This window comes from Callorhinus ursinus, unplaced genomic scaffold (assembly GCF_003265705.2).
Source record: "Callorhinus ursinus isolate GAN/ISIS: 27379988/994484 unplaced genomic scaffold, GSC_fseal_2.0 scaffold11, whole genome shotgun sequence".
Taxonomy (NCBI): domain Eukaryota; kingdom Metazoa; phylum Chordata; class Mammalia; order Carnivora; family Otariidae; genus Callorhinus; species Callorhinus ursinus.
In genome coordinates, this window is record NW_027397073.1 from 59,131,825 (window position 1) to 59,143,475 (window position 11,651).

Genomic DNA, 11,651 nt, shown 5'->3' on the forward strand with positions numbered 1-11,651 from the left:
CTTTCTCTTTGGGACACTCACAGAGCAGGTGGGAAGCTAGCAGTGATTAGTTGAGGACCCATCCAGTGATAACTGCATTGTCCCTCCCAGGCAAGCTGAGGTGTGTGGAGGGCTTGGGCCCATGGACACTGTGTGCCGTTATATCTGGCATGCACTTCTAAGATTTGTCTTTTTTGTTTTGTAAATTTCACCTCATCAATTCATTTTTATAGAAATTACAGCCTGACCTCAGTGTTGGGGAAACTGAGGCATGGCCCATGCTGGGGGCGGGGTGTGGGAAGAGCCTCATGCCTCAGGGAGGGCATTGTGTTATGACAGGAGGTGGTTGGTGATGGGACAGCTGGCTGACAATAGCAAATCTGGACTCGTGAGCTGTATACACGTTCTCTGGGATTCCCGGAAGCTGGTAGGTGGGTTGGAGCCCGCACTATTGCTCTTTGGCTTTAATTAAGGGATGTCTGAGTAGCACAGAACTAAAGGGACACGGGTCCTGCAGACTGCCACCCTCTGCTCCCCTTAGTTCTGTGACCCCTGGGCTCTGCACGGTCCCCTGAACTGCTCGCCTCTCTGAGGGTCCCGCAGAGCGGTGGCATCACCTCTGATCCTCTACTGCGTCCCCGGGGCCCCAGGCCTCACTCTTTCTCTGTGGTGACAGGTCATGGTGACACTAGCTGTTTGTGGAGGGAAAGGTGACCACGCACCGCTCTTCCACCCCTCGGGCAAAATTCCAGGCCATGTCACCCACCTCCCCGACAATCTGTCAACAGCATTTCAGGAACCTGGGCTAGGACGACCACAGAACCAGAGAGAAGAGCTTTGTGCTGGGATTGTGCAGCTTATGTTGCAGAGGATGCCCCCAAAGCCATGACTTCGACAAACAAAATCATTAAAAGATAGATGGTTTCTTCTGTAAGATGTAGAATAATGTAGATGCTGTGTTGAGTGATATTTTGGATTTTTATTTTTTCTTTGTTTGTAAACTCTTATTCCACAAATAATTTTCAGTCCCCTTATAAAGAACTTATAATGCAAAAGAAACAGCAGTTGCAAGAGTCAGAGTTCTGGAGAACAGAGGGTGAAATCAAGGAGACAGAAGCCGGGAGTGGGTGGGTACCCCCCTTCCAAGGGGAGAGCACCCAAGCCACCGCCCGTAGGGGGCACAGCACTCGGGAGCCAGGGGTCTCCTTCTCGGCTCTGTCGGTGAGGCTGTTGAACACCTCTCTACATTTGCCTACAGAGGTTTTTCAGAAAAGAGAGAAATGCTCCCGCCTCTATACTCACTGCCTGGAGCTGCCTCCCTTTCTTCTGTGTGCCCTGCTGTCCCTGGTCTATTTTTCTTCGATCATGCCTATTGCCCGTTGAGACTCACCGTGCCGTGGTTTCAACCAAGGGGTCGTGCATCTAAGACTCTTGCTTTGCTGTCTTTGCGGAGCTCTAGACTCCAATTCCAAACCCTCTGCCAGATGCTTCCAGTTCTAGGCCCCTGCAAACATCTCACACGTAACGTGTTGTGTCCCAAATGGGACTGGGCTGTGTTTCTGCAGCTCTATCTCTTCTCTAAGCTGGTGAATGACAGCTTCTGTCTGGAATGCCCCACACCCCTTCTTTTCCGGTCTGGGGAGTTGCTATTGATCTTTCATGTCCTTCTTAAAGGTCACCATCTCTCTGGCCCTCAGCACGGCGTCAGGATGGAGTGCTTGCTCTCTCCTCTGTGTCCCCGTGTCCCCTGGCCCCTCCTGTGGACATTGCGCCATGGGCCGCTGTGATCCTTTATTTGTTTATGTCTTATTCTAGAGCTTGCTTTCACTAAATACATACACATACCAGGGTCCAGCGCAGAGTTTAGGACCTAGGATGTCCTCCATAACTGCTTGTTGATGAATGCAGGAGTGGTCAAGGTCAAACTCTTTCCCGATTGGCAGGAAAACTTTGGTCACTGTTACCGAGGTGGGAAGATGCAAGCAGGGATGCAGAACAGCGCTGTGACTTCTCACGCCGGTGGGACAAGAATGTCTGTAGGACAAAGAAACAAGGACGTCCTACAGAGACGACAGTAGCAGAGGACAAAGCATGGTACGAGTTTTGGTTTCTGATCTCAGGGAAGAGATACAGAGAACGGATACTGCGCTCCAAAACTTAGCAGCCAAAATCATTCAGCCCTACTGTGGTAAAAGTTTGCCTGAGGCTGATTTAATGCCTGGCTGTCTTCACCTCTGAAACATCCCAGAAGCTCTTGGAGCTGGTTGTGTTCTGGGAGATTACTCAAAGCAAGATCTCTTTAAGCCTGGGGAACACTAGGGCTCGATTAAGTGAAGCATTGGTAGATAGGTTACACATGTAAAGGAAAAACTGAGAACTTTATATGAAAAATGAAATATTTCTGTTTCTCAAAAGCTTGCCCCACATTATGCAAATGCACTATGGAAATGTCTGCCGCGCTAATGTTGGGAGAGATCGTGGTCAAGATCGTGGTCAATGGTGGAACAAGTCCCTAAAACAATAACTAAAAAAACAAACAACTGTTGGAAGGCCGACTCATCTTTAAAATACTAAAGATGACTTAAAATATTTACGATGTATTTTAGACTTTTTGATGGGCAAAGTCCCAAAGAGAAGCAAATAAAGCCATTAAGACTTCTTCAGTGTGGACAAAAGTGGAAAAGGGGGATATTATCCAGGTGATAAAATCATGAAAAGCTTAAACTGAGCTAATGCTCAAACTGGTAGCCAGAAGGTAATTTCAAGGATAGTAAAATGTTCAAATGTACTGAGTAGAACAGCATTTTTTAGGCTGTATTATGATAAATACGTAGAAGAAGGCTAAATGAGGGATGCTATGTTGCGTCTGGGTGACCTCACTAAATCTCGTGACAAATGGCAGAATACCGTGTTGGGTGGACTGCCAATTCTGTGGCTCTGTGGCTTTGGCAAGAGTGGATACAATCACTCACTTGCCTGTATTACCCCAGAGGGGGACACATGAACTGAAATGTATTTTTAGGAGGTAAAAAAACGCATTATTGGTCATTTTTATAAGCGCAGACTCTCATTTTAAATCTGAAGCTCTCTTGAAGGTGAGAAGCGTGAGAATTAAGTAGGGACTCAGGTTCCATATCATCGGCCCTATTAAATGCATCCCTATTTGATGCACATACCCTTATGAGCCCATGTTACCATTTTAGTGAGAATTTCCAGGAATTCTGTCAGGGAGAGGCTCGTGGAAAAGGACAGAGGGGCGACAGGTCAGTGGTGGGGGTAGATGCAGCCTTCAGGAGATGGAAGACAAAGCAGCCAGCAGAGGGGGGTGTCCAGAGGATGAGAAAGGGCTGTTGCCTTCCAGATGGGGACAATCTCAAGGGACAAGGTCAGAACTTGCCTGTTTACTGGAGCCTGGATCCAGGGCCCCCCCAGACCCTACCTGTGTCTTTCAGTGCCTTCCAAGCACTTCTGATTGGTAGCTACAAGCTTATTACTTAACATTAACAAAAACAACAGCCCCTCAGGCCAGGGGCTGTATACAGAGGGACTTCAGGCAGACTGTGCCAGGAAAGGAAAGGGAAAGACAACCCCATTGGGGGAGCACCTCTGGCTGACCGGGCCGTTTGTCCAGGGCACAGTGAGGGCTGGGAAGGAATCGAGCACACTCCACACACGGACACATCATGTTCTGAAAGGATTTGCCAGGGAGAACTGTTGACGTCCCTGTTGTATAGATGAAAAAACAAGAGTCTAGGGGAAGTTGAACAACGTGCCCTTGGTCACACAGCTAAGGGGCTGAGCTGGCTTTCGACCCAGACCTGTCTAGTTTTCATTTCTGCATGTTATCTGCTGCCCCAAGACCAGAAGAGGCCTTTTCATCCACTGGGACTTGGGGAATAATCTCAAATCTCTAATTCATAGTGAAATTTCTTGATGAAGTTTAAGAGAAGGGAAATTGGGCATAAGCCCTGAAAAGTACATTGGCTCAGCGGCCTTTGGGACAGTCAGTCCACGGAAACAAATAGAAGGGTATATTATAAACCACAGACCTGTCCATCCTAGGCCGTGGAGTAATGGATGATCCGCCCAGGCTCATCAGCTCAGCTTGGGCTTGACTTTGTGGTTGCGGGACATGTGTTGTTAGGGCAATCTGCCAGTTAGGGAACCAGTAGGGCTTTCTAGATAACTCAGTATCCCTACAGATCAGTGGGCATTGGTTTTGTCATATGCTAAATATTTAGTTCTGTTGCTTTCATTGATGGGACAGGACTTGCCAGTTTGTATCTTGGCTATTGTAATAATATCTGGAATGATCAGCAGAATGCATTAATTAATTAAACAACTATTTACTAGATGCCTACCGTGTGCCAAACACTGGGCTACATTTGGAGGTGGGCAGTGCATGCTCTAGAACAGTGCTGTCCAATAGAACTTTCTATGATGGTAGAAGTGTTCTTATCTGCATTGTCTAATATGGTAGTTACTAGCCTCATATGGCTCATATGACTGAGGAACTGAATTTTTAATGCATTTTAATTAATTTAAGTTTAAATAGCCACATGTGTCCAGAGGCTACCATATTGGATGGTACATATCTAGATTAGTCTTGGGTTGTATTTTGAAAAATTATAAAAACGGAAAACATTACATATACTGGAAACATACGTTTGTAAAAATTTTAGTAAAATTGTACGTTATGCCTTAATAATGATTATAATAAATGCTATGAGTAGATTTGCTATGTACTGATTTATTCAAAGACATTTAGGTGGTGCCATCTACGTATTGGGCTATGCTATATCCTGTGGGAGGGAAAAATGATGTGGAACGTGGAAGGCCTCCTCCATGTTCTGAAGAGGCTCACAGCTTTGTAGATAAGTGCCTCTACCCACACATGAGCATTTACACATCCACACATAAAAATACCAGGGAACCGACTGCTGAGTGCCCTGTGGCAAGTATGCCTCACAATCCCAGGTGGCTGACGGTTCCATTCATCAGATCCAGACAGCAGGATCCAGAGGAAAATGGACATTTCTTTTTGAGAACAAAGAAACCTTTCCTGGAAGTCTGCCCAGCCTCCTTCCTGTCATATTTTCTGGGCCCTAATTTCAGCACGTGTCCACCCTAGCAAGAGGAATGGATTACCATGACTGGTTTAGACTAGATTTATTCCCATGGGTTCCTTCTCTTATAGATGGGTCCCTGAACAAAAATCAGGGTTCTGTTGGCAAGGACCTGGGGTAGTCGAATGGAGATTGAATAAGCAATCACTGTCCTTCTGAAAAGTTCCCATCCTCTGAATCAGAAGGGGCTTCTCCAGTACCCGTGCTGCATTTATTCCTTTGTCACAGTACTCAAAGTGTAGTGTGTGATAAAGTGTTTGCTCAAGGGCTTGATTTCCCGTGAAGGACTGGGTACCAACAACACACTTTTCTCTGTTAATTGTGAGCTCCCTGAGGGCGTTGGACATGCTTTATTCATCTTATCTTTGAAAGCTCGACACCCAGCTCAGTTCCTGCCATACAAAGAGCTCAGTAAATATTTGTGGGACTGGATATGCATTTATTTAAGCACTACTCAATTCACATCTTCTTTCCTGACTTATTCTTTCAGAGACTACACCTGTTGGTCTGGCTTGCAGCTGGAATTGGAGAGGAAATTTATTTCCATGAATGGAGAAGTGTCAGAGTGAGCAGGCACAGAACAGGCTCGCGAGAATAACTTTGGGGCAAAATGACTTTAGAAGATCAACCAGCCAACCAAATATAAGGAAGTTAAATGATGCCATTAGTGCAGAAACTTCCAAATGGATGCAAGAATCAAAGCCTTCAAGAAGCTGATGTGATTGGCACTTGGAATAGGTCTCTTATTAATTCACACGGACCATAAAAGTAATCTTATCTAGAATCTTCCATTTATAGCCCTTGTTATTTTCTCCCTTTATTTTCACCTCTTCTCTTCTGCTTGGCTTCCTAATTCCTGGGTATCTGACTCCGGTAACATCTGCAGCTTCTCAACTGGGATGTTTATGGGGTGTCAGATGCCTACATATCGAGAACTCTTCCTGTATCTGGGAATTAGACGTGAAGAGAAAGAAAACAGGGCATGAGACCATGTACACCTTAGCTCCGAGTTAGGTCATCTGAAAGCTGTGTCCCTGGACCTCGTTATCTTAGCTTCCCACAGAACAGCATCCAACGAATTAAGATTGAATATCATGTCTTCAGCTTTTATAGAGGGCAGCCAACACAGAAATGTACTTGCGAAGAACAAACCTGGGTATTTTGCAAAAGCACAGTGGAGAACTTTATTATGTTACCCAAAGTCCTTTTTATAAGAATTGGTAAGGCTTTTGTTTCTCTGAATGAACATTATATTGACAGTGACAAGTATATCCCATACAATGACAGGGGACTCAGGACTGAGTCTGGCCCCCGATGGCAGCCTCTTTCACATCCTGGTGACTGGTGGCATCCATTTATTTGTTCCTTTCAACCAATTTTGATTGTTTTTATTATTTATTTTTCTGTTGTATACTGTGGTTCGTTTTCTAAGTTGTCTCAAATGTTTATGGATATGTATGCCTATGTTTTTTCCTACTTACATACTCACCTACCTACCTACCTACCTACCTACCTACCTATTTACTTACCTACCTACCTACCTATTTACCTACCTACCTACCTACCTACCTATTTACTTACCTACCTACCTACCTATTTACTTACTTACCTACCTACCTACCTACCTATTTACTTACCTACCTGCCTACCTACCTACCTATTTACTTACCTACCTACCTGTGCATTACCTGTCTTCCTAGCTACGCATGTGGTACATGTCTCCATCAGCCTGGGCTTCCTTAAAGTAACTGAGTTGTTTTTCTTTTCCTTCTTTGGCCTGATTATTCAGGCATTTCCTAAAAATAATTTGGAGGAAGCAGAGACAGATGTGCAATGCAGCTTGACTATGGGGCAGGAGACCTTGGGCTGATTCCAGCTTTGCCTCTTGCCAAATGTCTCATCCTTGGTAAGTCACATATCCTCTAGGGGTTTCAATCGGATCATCTTTAAAATGGGATAATTATATCCACTTTGCCTATTGAACAGAGGACATACATATTTTGGTGTGTTGACAGATATAAGGTCAGAGGGAAGGTGGTTTGTGAGGATGAAGCCTTTGGCCAGTGGCCTGGGCAGCTCAGCTGTCATCCTCAGGGTATAATTAGAGGGACTTGAAGGTCATCTAAGTGCTTCCCTCCATTAACCCTAACGTTTCCACCTTTAGATTCTTTTTTCAGGATCCCATAGGAAATTTGTATATTTCATGGGTTATTGACTGAAGGAAGTCAGATTTCTATTTCAATTTAGCTCTGTTCCATTTTTGCTAAAACTTTTGAAGAAAATGAATTATTTCTTGTTAAGTTTAGACTTCTACTAGCTTGGATGCGGTTTGTAAATTAGAATGCTTTTTTGGAACATGATGTCATGGGTAGAAGTTTTCAGATGAGCACGTCTTCTGTGTCTGTACCGTGTGGTTCCGTTAACTGATCTACATCAGCACAGATCTGGTCACCTTTTGAGGCTTCAAGGGCATGTGGCCTTTTAGGAGAGAAATGGAGCTCTCAGGTGAGAGGTGTAGGATGAATAAGTGGTAGTAGAGAGTAGGGTGGGATGGTGGAAGTTTCTGGAGCACTTAGTATTCAGTATCAGGCCAGAGGTGAGCTTTCTCCATAAAGAGTGAGGGAAGCTGGGGAGAATTGGGCTTTCTAGCATAAGAATAGGCTGAAACTGACCTTCTAGAACTTGGGCCTCAAACCTATTTGCAAAATATTGCTTTTTTTGCATGGCTTGGGGGAGACTCAGGAGTGACTTAGGGATTCCATGTGGCTTCCCCAAGCAGGAAGCCAGACAGTTCATTGCTTCCACAAAATTCTACCAACCTCCCACTTTCCACATGGGTTCTTTGGTTCTGTGGGACAAATGGGTATGGATTACCATTTTATTGATAAAGAGAACGAGGAGCCAGAAATGTTATTGAGCCAGAAGATTACTTGTTGAAATCACACGACTAGTTACTGGCAGGGCTGAACCTGGGAGCCAGTGTTGGGAGAGGGAGTCCTCCTCAGGCCTCATGTATGCCTGTGGAGTGTGCCAAGACTGCTCTTTGCCCCAGGCCACCTTTAGAGTTGTTCTTGCTGCTGATGCCCTTGAGAAATGAGGGTAACGTCTCCCCACCCTCTGCCCCTAAAAGGCAGACTTGTTTACTGTTGGCTGTGAAGACAGTGGATTCCCCAAAAGCTCAGTGTTCCTGGGCCATGACACAAACCCACTTTACCTGTAATACTGACCTGGGCCGGGGATCACTCCTGTGGACCTTGAGGGCAAGAGGAGCTAGTGCCAATATGTTGATGCTCATGCCGCCTGCTGTGTTGTGAGTAATACGGTTCTTTGTTTCTGACCCAGGAGCTCATGTCTCCTGCCAGCATCCATAAAATAGAATCAGGCTAACCTGTTAGTGTGTAAGTGGGGTAAAGTCACATCTTAAACCTGACATCTAGCTTCCTGAATCCTGGGTGGAGCTCCTTCCACAGGAATGCCTTCTATAAATACCTCAACCCCAAGGGAAGGTATGGTGGTCACAAAGCTCATCTGGTGATATGACTGGATCTGCTCCAAGTTCTTTCCTTTTGATTTTCTGGGCCTGGGCCTCCGTTAGCAGGCCTTCGGTAGGTATCGATTGTGGGTAGTTGACTGGCTCATTGGTAAATGGATCCCTAGAGGCCAGCAGAGGCCAGCCCATGGACGTGATAGGGAGGGAGCTGGGAGGAAGAGGGAGAATGGATAAGGGAGGAGGAGGATCACTTGGCAAAGACATTTACTGTCCCTTTCCCATTTTCTGTACCATTCATACCATGACAAGAGGAGTAAGGGTAGCGAAGTTGCTCCACTGAGGCAGGAGCATCCTTGAGGATCTCGGGAATGGGGGAGGGAGGGAAAGGCTAGTGGCCTGTGGGAGGCATCGTGTGAGGGAGGAGGGCTGCTGGAAGAAGAGCTCACTTGGGGAGAGGTCCCACTGTGTGATTTGGGGTAGAAGAGGGGAAGCGAGGCCAGGGTAGCATCACGATCTCACCCGGAAAACACTGAAGTCCATTTTTACCTTGCTGACTAGTTCCTTGTAAGAATCCTAAAGAAATCTTAGCCAGTGAGGAGAACTCCAACCAGGAGCGAGTGTTCCAGGCCCTTTAAGCCTGATGAGCCTCCTCACACACATGGTCCACAGAAAGTGAGGCCAACTCTCCCCAAGACATATCAACTGCTAAAGAAGTCTGAAATGATAGCAGGTGTTTTTCAAAATGACTTTCCCTTTATTGACTAAAGTAGATAGGCCTCTGTCATAAAACTTTAATTGCTCATCAAATATTTGGCTAAAATTGAGTCATTTTCTTTCAGGGGAAGTTAGCATTCTTAAATCACTAGCAAACGAGAGGTTTGTAAAAAATTTACCAAAGCACTCTTTGTGTGTATACACAATGGTTAATGGTCAATAAATAGATACATTTCTTTATTGCCTAGAGGTTCTGTCTAATGTTTAATTTTTAAAAATTGTACCACTTATATGAGGTATGTAATGTAGTCAAACTCCTAGAAATAGAAAGTAGAGTGGTGGTTACCGGGGATGTCAAGGAGGGGGGAGTGGTGAGTTTTTAAATAGGTAGAGTTGCAATTTTGCAAGATGAAAAAATTCTGAAGCTCTGTTGTCCAACCATGTGAATATACTTAGCTCTAGTTTATGTTATGTGTTTTTTATCATAATCAAAAAATTGTGGAGGACATCAATGTAGAGTGAACACAGTATTGATTTTATAGTTTTAACTTCCCTGGTTGATTTAAATTCATATGTTCATGCTGTGGGAAGAGGCAAAGTTCAGAGAAGGGAAAACATCTTTTTTGCTAAATTTTAGAGAACTCCTCAGGCTACTAAGTAGCAGTTAGTTGAATGTCTGCTCAATATATATATATATATATATATACCACACGAGCACACACACGTATGGAATTTGAATACACTCACATTTCACTAGAGATCATTGCATATTTTCTTGTGTGAAAGAAAAATCATATCAATGCTTATTCACTTTTCAGCCATTATAAAAGATCACTAATTAAAGAAGACACTTCTGGGCTTACATTCGAAAGGAATGAAGAGATAGTTCTAAATCCAGGTTCATAGCAGCATTATTCACAACTGCCAAAAGGTATAAACAACTCAAGTGTCCATTGACAGAGGAATGGATAAGCAAAATGTGGTCTATACATCCTTGGAATATTATTCAGCCTTAAAAAGGAAGGAAATTCTGAGACAGGCTAAAACATAGATGAACTTTGAAGACATTCTGCTAAGTGAAATAAGCCAGTCACAAAAAGACAAATACTGTATGACTCCTTGGGGTCAAATTCAGAGAGACAGAAGTAAAATGGTGGTTGCCAGGTACTTATGGGGGTGATGGGTGGGGGTAATGGGGAGTCATTGTTTAATGGATGTAGAGTTTCAGTTTTGCAAGATGGAAAGAGTTCCGGAGAGGGACGGTGTTGATGGCTACCCAACAATGTGAATGCACTAAATGTCACTGAGCTGCACACTCAGAAATGGTGGTTGTGAATTTTGTGTCCTGTGTATTTTACCTCAATTAAAAAAATATTGATAAATGATAAAAAAATCACAAGTTAAGGAAGAACCTCCTCAATGTTACCATTCATTTCTGCCAGCCACCCGTCCAAGCTCATAGGATGCTCTTCCCAACACTTCACAGGCCAAACTGACAGGGTCTAATGTGATCAAAATACGTAAATTTTGTCTCACTCTCTTCTTTCTGACACCACAATCCTCTTGTCTGACAAGCTGGGAAGTGGTTGAAATAAATAGGACCTGCGACCTGCCCCATTTGGTGTTCTTCCCACATTCTGAAGCATTTGCACTTTTCCAATGTGCACATGTGTGAGGAAGATTTTCTAATATCAAAGATGTTTTTCTCATTAAAGAAAGCCTTTGATTCAGCCATAAATAATCATCTCTGAGTGAGATGTTCAAATGTTCCATTTGTAAAAATCGGTGATTCTTAAGTGAGACCATCCCCATATTGACGTAAGATGTCCGTTTAGTACTGCCCTCTGAGCCTCGCCAGGATAAACAGGACAATTGGACGTTGGCCTGCTCCCATCAAGTGAACGTCACCCATTCCACTAGCCCCTGTTGACAGATAGCTATGTGATGGGTAAGCTGTTCAATGAGAACACTTACTTTCTCCCACAACCACAGAATCCTGTATTGCTTTGTATGTAAAATTCCTGCCCAGAAAAGAGCAGTTTGGGCAGTTAAGTCTACTGGCAAAGCCATGATGGTTGGAGACATCATTTAGTCCATATTAAAAAAAAAAAACAAAACAAAACCAGCAAACCTGTGTTTCCCTGGTCAACATTTACCCATAGGTATTTAGTTGAGTTAAAGGAAGGAAAGGATGAATTTTATAAGATTTATTTTTATTTTATTTATTTATTTATTTTTTTATCTTTTTAAAGATTTTATTTATTTGACAGAGAGAGACACAGTGAGAGAGGGAACACAAGCAGGGGGAGTGGCAGAGGGAGAAGCAGGCTCCCCGCCGAGCA

General features: G+C 44.1%; 1 long non-coding RNA gene across 2 annotated transcripts in view; it reads left to right on the plus strand.

The window, feature by feature from the left end:
* Positions 1-10,800, plus strand: part of LOC112835206 (uncharacterized) — a 34,154-nt gene extending 23,354 nt beyond the window's left edge. For both annotated transcript variants that reach the window (XR_003211140.2, XR_012380084.1), the window contains one exon: positions 5,596-10,800. This is a non-coding gene — a long non-coding RNA (uncharacterized lncRNA). The remainder of the gene's footprint in view (positions 1-5,595) is intronic.
* The last annotated feature ends 851 nt before the right edge of the window (positions 10,801-11,651 follow it).